The sequence below is a fragment of the Schistocerca nitens genome, chromosome 6 (assembly GCF_023898315.1).
Source record: "Schistocerca nitens isolate TAMUIC-IGC-003100 chromosome 6, iqSchNite1.1, whole genome shotgun sequence".
In the NCBI taxonomy this organism is placed as follows: Eukaryota; Metazoa; Arthropoda; class Insecta; order Orthoptera; family Acrididae; genus Schistocerca; species Schistocerca nitens.
The window spans coordinates 624,784,117-624,800,888 of record NC_064619.1 but is presented as its reverse complement, the minus strand read 5'-3'; positions in this window follow the sequence as shown (position 1 = coordinate 624,800,888).

Genomic DNA, 16,772 nt, shown 5'->3' with positions numbered 1-16,772 from the left:
GGCCACAAACGAAAGAAAATCAAGCAAAAGGAAACATGCCTCATCTAGACGGGTGGTCGGTGAAACTCCTCTTCTAAACTTAGTACGCATCAATTCATTCTTCGGGATCATTGCCGCAATTATTTGTCGCAGACTCTTTGTGGTGAACTTCTTCGCCCTGCCTCGCGTCCAAGTTTGATTCAATGGAAGCAATAAGGTGAAAGTAGAGACAACTGTTTCGCTTCTGAAAAAACTTTATGTTGCAGAGAGTGCCCTGTTCAGGATGATCCAGATAAAATGACTGAGACCGCTGCTTGCCAGCAGTAAGTTACATAAGAAGCGTCCGCATACTGCACAAACTCCGAACGAACTGACTCCAAAGGCAGTCCTACGGCAACACTGCGCAACTGACCCGTGAGTTCTTCCTGTGTTAAATGACGCAATTGCTGTTGAGTTACTACAGTGTAAACGAATCAAAGGTGCATCACTTCTTGAAGTACTGTTCGCAAATGTTTCACTTTCTGCCTTTGTGAAAAAAAAAGTTTGAAATCACATATTTTGTATCCGCTAGGCTTTTCGCTATGCAGTTGTTCTCAGACAACTGCTTACAATACCTCGAAGCGAAGTGTTAAGTAACTCATTGCTCGTTGTTCGAAGAACGTGCAGTGAATTATGCGAACTGCAATTGTAAATCTGAGGATACCGTCGTCTTTTTTCGAAACGCGTTTCTCAACCATCTGTACTAGTGTTCTGAAATTTTCTGTAGTCATCCGATAGGTTTCCTGAATGCCATTATTACATCCTTTGTTTTTAAGATGTCGAAAAGATCGTGCCCACGTCTGTTTCCTCCATTAAGAAGCTCACGAATCCTTTCCTTAGCAGCTTGCTGTTACTTTGCGGTTGGTGCACGTTAGGTTTTTGCATGGTTCGCGCGAAATGTAGCTTAATTTGACGGTATCCAAACAAATAATATCTGAATACACTAAGTCGCGTCCTCAGTGATCACGCCGCACCGAACAGGTTCCTTCTGTTGTCGGTACGTCAAATGAAGCAGAGCATTCGCCCACGCTCAGACTGACCCTGTCAAATACACTCCTGGAAATGGAAAAAAGAACACATTGACACCGGTGTGTCAGACCCACCATACTTGCTCCGGACACTGCGAGAGGGCTGTACAAGCAATGATCACACGCACGGCACAGCGGACACACCAGGAACCGCGGTGTTGGCCGTCGAATGGCGCTAGCTGCGCAGCATTTGTGCACCGCCGCCGTCAGTGTCAGCCAGTTTGCCGTGGCATACGAAGCTCCATCGCAGTCTTTAACACTGGTAGCATGCCGCGACAGCGTGGACGTGAACCGTATGTGCAGTTGACGGACTTTGAGCGAGGGCGTATAGTGGGCATGCGGGAGGCCGGGTGGACGTACCGCCGAATTGCTCAACACGTGGGGCGTGAGGTCTCCACAGTACATCGATGTTGTCGCCAGTGGTCGGCGGAAGGTGCACGTGCCCGTCGACCTGGGACCGGACCGCAGCGACGCACGGATGCACGCCAAGACCGTAGGATCCTACGCAGTGCCGTAGGGGACCGCACCGCCACTTCCCAGCAAATTAGGGAAACTGTTGCTCCTGGGGTATCGGCGAGGACCATTCGCAACCGTCTCCATGAAGCTGGGCTACGGTCCCGCACACCGTTAGGCCGTCTTCCGCTCACGCCCCAACATCGTGCAGCCCGCCTCCAGTGGTGTCGCGACAGGCGTGAATGGAGGGACGAATGGAGACGTGTCGTCTTCAGCGATGAGAGTCGCTTCTGCCTTGGTGCCAATGATGGTCGTATGCGTGTTTGGCGCCGTGCAGGTGAGCGCCACAATCAGGACTGCATACGACCGAGGCACACAGGGCCAACACCCGGCATCATGGTGTGGGGAGCGATCTCCTACACTGGCCGTACACCACTGGTGATCGTCGAGGGGACACTGAATAGTGCACGGTACATCCAAACCGTCATCGAACCCATCGTTCTACCATTCCTAGACCGGCAAGGGAACTTGCTGTTCCAACAGGACAATGCACGTCCGCATGTATCCCGTGCCACCCAACGTGCTCTAGAAGGTGTAAGTCAACTACCCTGGCCAGCAAGATCTCCGGATCTGTCCCCCATTGAGCATGTTTGGGACTGGATGAAGCGTCGTCTCACGCGGTCTGCACGTCCAGCACGAACGCTGGTCCAACTGAGGCGCCAGGTGGAAATGGCAGGGCAAGCAGTTCCACAGGACTACATCCAGCATCTCTACGATCGTCTCCATGGGAGAAAAGCAGCCTGCATTAATGCGAAAGGTGGATATACACTGCACTAGTGCCGACATTGTGCATGCTCTGTTGCCTGTGTCTATGTGCCTGTGGTTCTGTCAGTGTGATCATGTGATGTATCTGACCCCAGGAATGTGTCAATAAAGTTTCCCCTTCCTGGGACAATGAATTCACGGTGTTCTTATTTCAATTTCCAGGAGTGTATAAACGTTCCTCATGAATCAGATTATCTATAACCTTATCAAAACCACTACAGTAGCTGCCTTTCGAGGCAAAGGTCCCGAGTTCGAGTCCCCGTCCTGCACGCAATTTTAATCTGCAAGGAAGTTTCATATCAGCGCACACTCCGCTGCAGAGTGAAAATCTCATTCTGGAAACGTCCCCCAGGCTGTGGCTAAGCCATGTCTCCGCAGTATCCTTTCTTTCAGGAGTGCTAGTTCTGCAAGGTTCGCAGGAGAGTGCCTGTAAAGTTTGGAAGGGTGGAGAAGAGGTACTGGCAGAAGTAAAGCTGTGAGGACGGGGCGTGAGTCGTGCTTAGGTAGCTCAGTTGGTAGAGCACTTGCCCGCGAAAGGCAAAGGTCCCGTGTTTGAGTCTCGGTCCGGCACACAGTTTTAATCTGCCACGAAGTTTCATGTCAGCGCGCACTCCGCTGCAGAGTGAAAATCTCTTTCTGGACTACAGTAGGTGCTGAATTTGGGCCATGTATACATAAAGAAGCGAGCAGGGGAGATGACACAACGACGAAAATTTCAAGATGCTGAAGTTAACCAGTTTCGAGAAGCCTATGATAATCTTCAGGTGAAAAATTATACGCAAAAAGAAAGGAAAAAATTTGAAAACACGAGTCAGAGAACATCTTAGTATCATTGGAATAAACTTTGCTCACACCTAAAAAAAAAAAAAAGATTAACACACAGATGACAAAACATCCTGATATTATTTTGAGCGAGCAGACTGACCCAAAAAATAGGAAACTCATCGTAAGTGTCACGAATATTCTCGTAAACCATTAGTTTAGAAATGCTGTTAACACAGATGATTCAATTTGGAAATGAAATCGTATAATTTTTGAAATGAACAGTACAGTGTCATCGGATGCTAAGCACATCGCCACTGTCAAGTACATAGTATCCTAAGTTAATATGCTGATAAGAACTGTAATATACACTGAGGTGACAAACGTCATGGGATAGCGATATACATGTATGCAGATGACGGTAGTATCGCGTACACGACGTATAAAAGGGCACTGCATTGGCGAAGCAGCTATTTGTTCTTAGATGGCTCATGTGAAAATGTTTCCGATATTATTATGGCCGCCCTACGAGAATTAACAACTTTGAATGGTGAATGGAAGTTGAAGCTAGACGCGTGAGATATTCGATTTCGGGAATCGTTAGAGAAATTAAATATTCCGAGATCCATAGGGTCAAAAAAATGGCTCTGAGTACTATGGGACTCAACATCGGAGGTCATCAGTCCCCTATAATTTAGAACTACGTAAACCTAACTAACCTAAGGACATCACACACGTCCATGCCCGAGGCAGGATTCGAACCTGCGACCGTAGCAGTCGCGCGGTTCCGGACTGAAGCGCCTAGAACCGCTCGGCCACAACGGCCGACCAGGGTCAAAAGTGTGCCGAGAATACCAAACTTCAGGCATTACTTCTCATCACGAACAACACAGTGGGCGCAAGCTCTCACTCAACGGCCGAGAGCAGCGGCGTTTGCTTACACTTGTCAGTGCTAACTGACAAACAACACTGCGTGAAATAACCGCAAAAATCAATGTGGGACGTACGACGAAGGTATCTGTGAGGACAGTGCGGCGAAATTTAAAGTTGATCCGACCGAAACGAGTCTCTTTGCTAACAGCACGACTCCGCCTCCGGCGACCCCTGTGAGCTCGTGGCTGTATCCATTATGTATTATGTACAGGAGCAGTATTTACAATTACAGGAGGTGTCATTCAATGATGTCCATTATTTACTATAAACAATACGCGATCAAAAATTCAATTTACAATCATATGTATTGGGGTAAATTTAACCCTCTTCCCACAACACTTCTTACAAGGGAACCTCCCCATCGCACCCCCCTTGGTTTAGTTATAAGTTGGCACAGTGGATAGACCTTGAAACACTGAACACAGATCAATCGAGAAAACAGGAAGAAGTTGTGTGGAACTACGAAAAAAATAAGCAAAATATACAAACTGAGTAGTCCATGCGTAAGATAAGCAACATCAAGGATAATGTCAGCTCAGGAGCGCCGTGGTCCCGTGGTTAGCGTGAGCAGCTACGGAATGACAGGTCCTTAGTTCAAACCTTCCCTCGAGCGAAAAGTTTACTATCTTAATTTTCGCAAAGTTATTATCTGTCCGTTCGTTCATTGACGTCTCTGTTCACTGTAATAAGTTTAGTGTCTGTGTTTTGCGACCGCACCGCAAAACCATGCGATTAGTAGACGAAAGGACGTGCCTCTCCAATGGGAACCGAAAACATTTGATAGCAAGGTCATAGGTCAACCGATTCCCCCACAGGAGAACACGTCTGATATATTCTATACGACACTGGTGACGGCATGTGCGTCACATGACAGGAATATGTTGTCGACCCACCTAACTTGTACACTTGGCGAATGCGTAAAAAGATTCTTCCACCTTGCCCGATTTAAGTTTTCTTGTGGATGTGATAATCACTCCCAAAAAAGTGATGAAAACATATGAGTTTGTCACATAAACCGCAACAAATGAATGCAACAGTTCCACAGTCGCACAGTTTTCCATGTTCTCTGTCAAAACATATGTTTTTAACGTTTTCAAATTTTTCACTGAATAGACCGTGAAATCCTGCATATGTCCAAGAAAACCTGAAAATGTCCTGGAATTTTGGAGAGCGAAGTTGATTATGTGTGAGTGCCTGAAGTTTGATAATTGTCTGAAAATAAAAAATTAAACTTTTCACTCGGGGGGACTTGAACCACGGACCTCTCGTTCCGCATCTGCTCACGCAATCCACGGGACCACAGCGCTCCTGAGCTCACACTAACCTGGATGTTGCTTATGTTGCACATAGACTTCTCAGTTTGTATATTTTGCTTATTTTTTCATTGTTCCACACAACTTCTTCCTGTTTTCTCGATTGATCTGTGTTCAGTTTTTCAAGGCCCATCCACTGTGCCAACTTATAACGAAATCTGAGGGGGGTGCGATGGGGAGGTTCCCTTGTTAGGTCTAGCAGGAAATCCGTGGTCTGGTCACATGAGTCCCGATTTCAGTTGGTAAGAGCCGCAGGTAGGGTTCGAGTGTGGCGTAGACCCCACGAAGTCATGGACACAAGTTGCCCACAAGGCACAGTACACGCAGGTCGTGGCTCCAAATGGTGCGGGCTGTGTTTACATGGAATGGACTGTAAATTACTATATTCGACTACTTGAAGACCATTTGCAGCCATTCATGGACTTCCCAAACAACGATGGAATTTTTATGGATGGCAATGCGCCGTGTCAAAACATTCTGGACAATTCGAGTGAACGATTTGGTCATCCAGATCGCCCGATATGAATTCTGTCGAATATTCACGGGGCATAATCGCGAGGTCAGTTTGTGGTCATAAACCTGCATCGCCACCACTTGTGCATATAGATGTTTATAGGGCCAGCATGGGTCAGTATTTGTTGATCGGTCCAAGCCACGTCGAGCTCCAAAAGGAAGTCCGACACGTTATTAGGAGGCATCCGATGATGTTTGTCACCTCAGCGTAATTATACGACTGTTGTTGGCAAACATCTCTGGCTTGTGCTAGGAAACCAGTATATCATGGAAGCTAAATTATGTGAAAGAATCGCAGTCACATTAAGTTACACAAGTTGCTATACATTTGAGGTAAATGTGTTTTGAAAGATACAGGGCTATTACAAATAATTGAAGCGATTTCATAAATTCACTGTAGCTCCATTCATTGACATATGGACACGACACACTACAGATACGTAGAAAAACTCATAAAGTTTTGTTCGACTGAAGCCGCACTTTAGGTTTCTGCCGACAGAGCGCTCGAGAGCGCAGTGAGACAAAATGGCGACAGGAGCCGAGAAAGCATATGTCGTGCTTGAAATACACTCACATCAGTCAGTCATAACAGTGCAACGACACTTCAGGACGAAGTTCAACAAAGATCCACCAACTGCTAACTCCATTCGGCGATGGCATGCGCAGTTTAAAGTTTCTGGATGCCTCTGTAAGGGGAAATCAACTGCAGTGAGCGAAGAAACGGTTGAACGCGTGCGGGCAAGTTTCACGCATAACCCGCGGAAGTCGACGAATAAAGCAAGCAGGGAGCTAAACGTACCACAGCCGACGGTTTGGAAAATCTTACGGAAAGGGCTAAAGCAGAAGCCTTACCGTTTACAATTGCTACAAGTCCTGACACCCGATGACAAAGTCAAACGCTTTGAATTTTCGGCGCGGTTCCAACAGCTCACGGAAGAGGATGCGTTCAGTGCAAAACTTGTTTTCAGTGATGAAGCAACATTTTTTCTTAATGGTGAAGTGAACAGACACAATGTGCGAATCTGAGCGGTAGAGAATCCTCACGCATTCGTGCAGCAAATTCGCAATTCACCAAAAGTTAACGTGTTTTTCGCAATCTCACGGTTTAAAGTTTACGGCCCCTTTTTCTTCTGCGAAAAAAACGTTACAGGACACGTGTATCCGGACATGCTGGAAAATTGGCTCATGCCACAGTTGGAGACCGACAGCGCCGACTTCATCTTTCAACAGGATGGTGTTCCATCGCACTTCCATCATGATGTTCGGCATTTCTTAAACAGGAGATTGGAAAACCGATGGATCGGTCGTGATGGAGATCATGATCAGCAATTCATGTCATGGCCTCCACGCCCTCCCGACTTAACCCCACGCGATTTCTTTCTGTGGGGTTATGTGAAAGATTCAGTGTTTAAACCTCCTCTACCAAGAAACGTGCCAGAACTGCGAGCTTGCATCAACGATGTTTTCGAACTCATTGATGGGGAAATGCTGCGCTGAGTGTGGGAGGAACTTGATTATCGGCTTGATGTCTGCCGAATCACTAAAGTGGCACATATCGAACATTTGTGAATGCCTAAAAAAACTTTTTGAGTTTTTGTATGTGTGTGCAAAGCATTGTGAAAATATCTCAAATAATAAAGTTATCGTAGAGCTGTGAAATCGCTTCAATCATTTGTAATAACCCTGTATTTTGTTTTCTACAATGACGGTGCCGTTGTTAGTGTGCTTGCACCCGATACAAGTGCGGCAATAGATATTGAAATAATTAAAAGCAATCTCTTGTACAAAAATAGATAAATACACTGGTTTCTGAAATTAAGCAAACAAAAGGCAATTCTGCAAGGTTGCGTTTATTTTGCCACAAAACAGTGTAAACAGGTGATAATAAAGTATAAGAAATGTAAAGAATACAGAACGCGAACGACTTGCAACATGCATGGCGGTAGACAAAAATGTTCTTCGTTTTTTGCAACTTCACGGATTAGCACAGACATTCCGACAGCTGATTAATATGCTCAGTATGGGGTGTGACCACCTCTGGCAACAATACAGGCCTGACAACAACGGGGCATGCTGTGAATGATGTCTTCAATCTCATGTTGAGGCAACAACTCCCATTCTTCCTGCAGAGCTGATCGTAGCCTTGGAACTGGCTGGTGGATGCTGACGTGATACAAGCCGTCTCCCCAGTGCATCCCAGACGTCGCTATGGGATTCAAATCGGGAGAGCGAGCAGTCCACGCCACGCGTGCAATATCTTCCGTTTCCAGGAAAACATCGACCACCCGTGTTCTATGAGGCTGAGCATTATTGTCCATCAATACGACGTCTCGGCCCACAGTACCTCGCAACAACCGCGGATGAGGCCCCAAAATCTCGTCATGATACCTGACAGCAGTTAAACCTTGCCGATCCACCCGTACAATTTCATGAAGAGCGGTTCGAGGGGGAAACATGATCCCTTCACACACCTTTAGGGAACCTCCCCAATGTTTGGGTTCCGAAATCTGTTTCCACGTTCCCTCCAGATGCGAATCCATCGAGGATCACTCTCCACACTAAATCTTTGAAAACAGCATTGGCCCACTGATTGACCGTCCAGATTGCATGTTGATGACTTCACTCTAAACAAATGGTTCAAATGGCTCTAACAAGGGAACCTCCCCATCGCACCCCCTCAGATTTAGTTATAAGTTGGCACAGTGGATAGGCCTTGATAAACTGAACACAGATCAATTGAGAATACAGGAAGAAGTTGTGTGGAACTGTGAAAAAATAAGCAAAATATACAAACTGAGTAGTCCATGAGCCACACAAGCAACATCATGGACAATGTGAGCTCAGGAGCGCCGTGGTCCCGTGGTAGCGTGAGCAGCTGCAAAACGAGAGGTCCTTGTTTCAAGTCTTCCCTCGAGCGAAAATTTTACTTTCTTTATTTTTGCATAGTTATTATCTGTCCGTTCGTTCATTGACGTCTCTGTTCACTGTAATAAGTTTAGTGTCTGTGTTTTGCGACCGCACCGCAAAACCGTGCTATTAGTAGACGAAAGGACGTGCCTCTCCAATGGGAACAGAAAACATTTGATTGCAAGGTCATAGGTCAACCGATTCCTCCACAGGAAAACACATCTGATATATTCTATACGACACTGGTGACGGCATGTGCGTCACATGACAGGAATATGTTGTCGACCCACCTAACTTGTACACTTGGCGAATGGGTAAAAATATTCTTCTACCTTGCCCGATTTAGGTTTTCTTGTGGATGTGATAATCACTCCCAGAAAAGTAATGAAAACATAAGAGTTTGTCACATAAACTGAAAGTAAAAAGTTAAACTTTTCACTCGATGGAAGATTTGAACCAAGGACCCTTCGTTCCGCAGCTGTTCGCGTTACCACGAGACCACGGCGCTCGTGCGTCCACATTATCCTTAATGTTGCCTATCTTCCCATGAACTACTCAGTTTGTATATTTTGCTTATTTATTCACAGTTCCACACAACTTCTTCCTGTTTTCTCAATTGATCTGTGTTCAGTTTATCAAGGCCTATCCACTGTGCCAACTTATAACTAAATCTGAGGGGGGTGCGATGGGGAGGTTCCCCTGTAAGCACAATGGGACTTAACATATGAGGTCATCAGTCCCGTAGACTTAGAATTACTTAAACCTAATTAACCTAAGGACATCACGCACATCCATGCCCGAGGCAGGATTCGAACCTGCGACCGTAGCAGCAGCGCGGTTCCAGGCTGAAGCGCCTAGAACCGCTCGGCCACAACGACCGGCTCACTCTGAACGTTCCCTTCTGTGGCGACGCATCAGATGTAGACAAACAGCAGCAAAATGGCAACTCTGCCGAAGCCTTCTGCACGCCATTTGCCTCGATACAACACGTCCAGCTCTCGTGCCAGTTGACGTGCAGTACTAAGGCGTTAATGTAGTGCCCTTACAGCCGAATAACGGTCCTCTCTCCTGAAGTCACACATGGTCGCCCCTGTGCTGTTCTGCAGGATACAGTTTCGGTCCCTATAAACCGTCGCCACATCTGCTTCGATTCTTCCCATGGCCCTCCACCGCAGAGAGTCTGGTATGCTGCACCGTCTGTGACTGTGTACACAGCGATTGGGCATGTGGAGCTACCCGGCAAACACTACCCCACTTGATAGGTGCCATGACGTCATCTTTGGCATGGTTGTCCGTCGACTGGAATGCCATCTTCCGTACAGAGCACGATCGTACGGATATCTGGTTGAGAGATGGTATGATTATATCGTGGATTAGACACAGGACGGGGAAATAGCTGTTTGTTGCTTTAATTTTTGACGCCAGTGTATATAAAGGATTTATACATTTTTCCTGGTCTTATCCCTTGCCTTAATGGGTTCAGCATGTTAATTATTGGATTTGACAATATTAGTGACAGAGGGAAGCCAGATGTCGTTCCTGTCGCCACCCATCCACCCTCGCCCCCCTCCCCCTCTCCCATCCCCCCTCTCACTCCTCTCCTTGAGCGGAGTGTTATTGCGTCTAGTGTTATTGCAAGAGATACTTTGCGAAATATTTGTAAAACTTCCCGAATTATGTAAGTGAGGCGGGTCGTGCATACCTCCTCGGTATTCACCCAGTCGTATTTCGGGAACAGTTTATATATCACGTTCACCCGACATACTGGCCCTCGTCGTTAATCCATTCGGTGGATTTCATCCCAGGCCGAAACACCTTCCTGAATCCTGGAAGCGACGTGCTGACATGTGCGACTATTCGGCTGAGTCACATTAGTAAATAAAAGTAAACAAATAAATTAATTAATATATTAAAAAACTAAAAACCCGCCTCGATTGCGAAAAAAGCACCTAGTGTTAAGTGTTAACCCAGGTTTCGGCGTAGATAACGACACCTTCATCAGAACAACAACAAATCCCACAGGTGCCTAAGAAGACCTTTGTCAATGATTAAAAGAATAGCATAGCTATACATTTATTTATTTTTTATGTTGGGTCATGACCCATCGAACATAGGCCGCTGTGAGGTGGAGCGTACACCATTAAGTAATGGTTCTGACTGTGTACATATGTACTGTTTGTGTTTTCCTTTTCTTTTTCGTTTATAAATGTATAGCTATGCTGTTCTTTTAATCAGTGACAAGGGTCTTCTTAGTCACTTGTGGGTTTTATTGTTGTTCTGAAGAAGGTGTAGTTATATACGCCGAAACCTGGGTTAACACTTAACACTAGGTGCTTTTTTCGCAAACGAGGACGTTTTTAGTTTTTCAATACATTAACCAACGATTGCTGACGCGCTGCGATGTTGAAGGTTCTTAAATTAATTAATCTCTTCTACAAAATCTTTGAGTAAATCGTAAAATAAAATTTAAAAAAAAATGGTTCAAATGGCTCTGAGCACTATGGGACTTAACATCTATGGTCATCAGTCCCCTAGAACTTAGAACTACTTAAACCTAACTAACCTAAAGACATCACACAACACCCAGCCATCACGAGGCAGAGAAAATCCCTGACCCCGCCGGGAATCGAACCCGGGAACCCGGACGTGGAAGCGAGAAAGCTACCGCACGACCACGAGATGCGGGCAATAAAATTTAACTTTCCAATAAATATTTGAATACCTGAACTGTATTAGCTGGTCAACCTAACTTCAACATCAGCCGGGAGTGTCGCGATAGTTCTTGGGTATTCATAGCCTGGAGACAGACGGTATACGGCGATCTGTGTGTCTGCTGTAGCTCAATGTCAGCTGTGCGAAACGGGCTAACTGTTGCAGTCTGTGCATGACGGAGAAATTCGGCCAGAAATGCCCCTCTTATCTGATGAAACATGGCTACATTTATCGAGGTATGAGAATTCGCAGAAGAACCGGTGTCGCTGTTCCAAAAATCTTCGTGTTACACCACACCAGCACCTCGTGTTTCAGTGGTTAGGGTAGCTACCCCTAGGTCTCGGTCTCGGGATCCTGGGTTCGACTCCCAACAGTATTGGAAATTTTCTTTGCCTGGGACTGTGTGTTTGTATTGCCATAACCATTTTGCCTCATCTTAATCTGACGCGCAAGTCACCAAATTGGCATTATATAGAAAGACTTGTACCAGGTGGCCGAACAAACTGCAGAACGGGATCTCTCGGCCAGTAATGCCATACGATCATTTCCATTTTAGTTACATTAAAAGCCCTTGGATAATGTTAAAACGTGAGTGTTTTATGCAAACGAACTGTTCGGCTGATCTTTCTCTATCAAACCATAACTTATATAGTAGGTACTTGAAAATTGTATTGCCGGCCGGTGTGGCCGAGCGGTTCTAGGCGCTTCAGTCTGGAACCGCGTGACTGCTACGGTCGCAGGTTCGAATCCTGCCTCGGGCATGGATGTGTGTGATTTCCTTAGGTTAGTTAGGTTTAAGTAGTTCTAAGTTCTAGGGGACTGATGACCTCAGATGTTAAATCCCATACTGCTCAGAGCCATTTGAATCAAATTGTATTGCTTTGGTGGGCCAGAATACGTAGTCAGAATACGTAGAGTCGGGACAGTTTTAGATTCGGACCACCTAGGCTCAGAAATGAATCATCTGACTGTGAGGTTGAGAAGGAAAGCGTAATTTCTTGATGATCGTAAGTCCGCTCCATCTAACGTGCCTTAACTTCTCCGATGCAACGGTTTCAACGTGTTTATCTTGAGATGAAACTGAACTAGAAGTCGCGTGTTACACACCTTAAACGTTTAAGCTCTGCAACTTTTGAGTTATGCGTAATATCACATTTTTCGACTGAAAATGTCAACTAGTTGACTTGCTTTCGCTAATTTCGTTCACGTCTTTTGGCATCATATGCTGGGGTTCCTCATCACTGAGACGAAAGGGCTGTGCTTCACAGAAGTTTGTAATTAGAGTAACATGTCATGTCCATCCTAGAATATTCTATGGGTAGCTCTATAAACATTTGAGCATACTGACAACAGTCTCGCCGTACATTTTCTGCCTTATAAAGTTTGTTAATAGTCACACACAGTTTGAAAACAATTATAATGTTAGTAAATACAATACTGGGAAGAGAAATGATTTACCCTATCCCTCTCTCAGCCTTAGTGTGACAGACAAGGGAGCGAGGTGTCCACCCATAGAAATATTTGATCACCTACCCAGTGACATGAAGAATTTCATGCATAATAAAATTTACTTCAAACGTAAACTGAAATAGTATCTGATTCACTGCTCCTTCTCCATAGAACAAATTCTGGATCGCGCGCGCGCGCGCGCGTGTGTGTGTGTGTGTGTGTATGTTTAAACGAAAATAGTTAAGTATAAATCACTACACTCATACCAAAAGAAAAACACAGATGTTATGATTGGCCAGCATGTTGCCAAATCAAATGGCTCTAAGCACTATGGGCCTTAATATCTTGGGTCATGAGTCCCCTAGACTAAAACTACTTAAACCTAACCAACCTAAGGACATCCTGCCGGAGGCAGGATTCGAACCTGCGACCGTAGCAGCAGCGTGGTTCCGGACTGAAAAGCCTAAAAAAGCTCGGAGCATGTTGCCATATTTTCCGGTGAGAAAATGTAGCCTACTACGATATTGTAAAACTGACTCATTCCCTGTTATAATTATAGGTCGCAGTTATCACCAATTCAATATGAAATTAACTGAAGTAGGTTGAGTCTTAAGCAATCATGAAATTAAACCTATCTTCCAGTCACAGAGAAATATTACAGAAGTTATGTGCTGTAAAACAAAATTGAACTTCAAGAGTCCCAAGGTGCAAGTGTGGGATCAGTTACGTGGAACAGCCTATATGAACTATGACCAATAGTTGTGCTGAATAGAGATGTCACCTACAGGCAACCCGCAGTACGGCGTTTCAGCATAATGGCAGAAATTGTGCCACCGTTTCATTTATATCTTAAGTATTCCATTAGGTAAAAGATTTAGTGCAGTGAAACAGTGTCTGCCATCACTAATTGAATATCTAGTTTTCATTCTGGTAGGAAAAAAAGACATGTGTACCATGTAAAAAACTTTTTGTTGAAACTAATACTTGTTTACACGTAGTATGCATTCCTGCCCATTGTGTGAGCCGCTGACACAGGTGCATTCCTGGCCAATTGCATTTTTCACAGTTTATTTCATTTCGGAAATATATGAGTTGACGAAGACAGGTGGACACCCGCTATAATAAGATTACGTCCGCACAGACGAAATTTCTGACCCATGCTTTGACCAGACGATCGGCCTCATTAAACTCAACACTGATTTCTGCAACATAGTCACTGCTGAAAACGAACTCATCGACCAAATTTATCCAATGATTGTTCACAACTGTACAAATACGGGCTAGCTATCTCAAAGGACAATTTTGCCCCAAAAATAATAATGGCAACGCTATCTACTTTAATATTCAAAAGAAAATTCCTCGACCAACACGCTGGTAAACGTCGAACAAAATGTGAATTTCCCGCCTGAACTTCTAAACTCTATGCAAGTACCAGGAATGCCATTACATTGCCTTCGACTTAAAATTGTATCTCCGATCATACTACTCAGGAATCTCAACTCATCAAAACTATGTAATGGAACAAGTATGTTTGTCAAACAGCCATCGAATAATATGATCGAAGCTCAGCTTATGACTTGAAAGTACAAAGAACATAACACTATTTATCCTTATAACACCACAGATCTCTAATGAGCTGCCAATCCAGTTTAAAAGACTGCATTTTCAAATCAAATTAATCTACAGTTTTCAATTAACAGAGCGCAATGACAAACTTTAAAATATTGCGGCGTCAACCTCAAAAACTCCTGCCTCTCTCACGGTCAACTATACCTAGTATGCTCTCGAGTAGGAAATTGGAAAAAAATTGTACATACGTAACCCGGATAACAAATGGAAAAATGTTGTTAATAACAAGTATCGTAAAGAATTAAAATATGTTTCGGATAATTTTCATCTACTATTTAAATGTTTATCCTCCTATCCCAACTACCAAACAATCTCATCATGAACTCACTCATCGAACCCAGGTACACCAATTGCTTACCAAATCGAACACATCAACTTCACTAAGAACAGGAAACAGAGCACAATCACCATTTCAAGTTAAATAACTCATCATACTAACCGTTCTTTCCAGTGACTTTAACGGATATTAAAACTCAATTTTGAAATAATGGCTGCGAGAGAATTAGAGGAAATAATTCTAGAAGGGCATTTCTACACAACTTCCGTTAGTAGCAAACAGACGTTATGAGACAGATGTATGGTTTGTTTCAACATCGGAATTCAGTTCCTTTTTTTATAGCCTTTAAAATCTAATTACGTAGCGTTACACTAGCTCGAGGGACATTAAAAAACAATATTTTTAATAGTTGCTCATTTTCTTTAACATTACAGATCGATGTCCTATAAAAATATTTTTCTTAGCCTCTCAATAGATTCTGTTCAAGTTATACTAATTATTTCAAAAATCTCTCTGAGCAGTATGGGACTTAAAATCTGAGGTCTTCAGTCCCCTAGAACTCAAAACTATTTAAACCTAACTAACCTAAGGATATCACACACATCCATGTCCGAGGTATGATTCGAACCTGCGACCGGAGCGGTCGCGCGTTTTCAGACTGGAGGGCCAAGAACCGCTCTGCCACACCGGCCGGCACTAATTATTTCGGTGATTTACTTTGAACGAACATGCCGCCATCTGTCGATCCCTGATAACACTTCCCTGTCCCTGCCCACACTAGAATTATCCATTTTGGCTAACACAAAGCGTTCCAAGACTGTCCCTTTAGTATCGCTCGCCAAGCGCATATCACATTGTGTAAATAGAAAGCAGTTATCCACATATCACAATCTAGTCCTCAGTGCGGGACTCGTTAGCACAAGGAAATGAAAAGAAAAAAAATGAGGTAGACACACTGCTCCCTCACAGCTTAAGCTGTCAATGACAGTTTAGAATTATTTAGTAAACGCCACGTCAGGTAAATAAAGGAGCTCATCCAAGTATGGTGTCGTGTGCAAACGACAGTTGCGCGTTCCACCTTGGACGTATACACCGATTAATACGGGGAGCGTGGTGGGGGGGGGGGGGGGGGGGAGAGGGTGAGACTAAAATATGGAAACATAATGCAACACCGTTGTCATTCAAAAGAGTTTCCAGTCGCGTTAGAATGTATACGTACAGGTGTTGTGTCGTTTGCAAGGGGATGTGATAGTCTTCCCGCAAAATGGTCTCTAATTCACGCAACGATGATCGAGATGGATAACAATGACACACCCTCCTCTCCAAAGTAGACCAGAAAGGCTCAGTGGTGACTGTTGCGACGCGAGCAGATAAGACAGCTGATTCTCGTGCCCTAAGATGCGAGCTGTGAGAACAAGGTGCTGTCATCTTGGAGCAAGGGATCCGCATAGGGCAGGGCTTCACAACATACGTGCTCGCGGAGCAAGCTGTGAGCAGCAAGGCGCGAGCACGGAGCAGCGCGAGCACGCTACCCCCACTACCGGACCAGAGCGGAGAGTGGGGAGAGTCACGTGGGGTACACAACAGCTGCAGCCAGTCGATGTAAATCCGCGGCCACCTGCAGGGATATCACTCACGAATTATTACTGCGACAAATTAAACAAATGAAGGAGAATGTACATGTGCCACATAATTTTATTAGCTTAGTGTATGCCTCTACCATCTTTAGACACTGAAACTAAAGAATTCCACGACAGTCCTATATTTTCAACACTTTCTTCAACACTACTTAAAATATCACCTCCGGTTGTAGTGTTCTTCATGGCTACTACATCGAGGAGCTCCTCCCTCACCTGAAGATCTCTATTAACACCTCTAATAAATATGGCAAGCTGCGCTGTTCCAGTGATATCAACACTTTCGTCCATAAAATCTTTACAGATATTTGCAAGC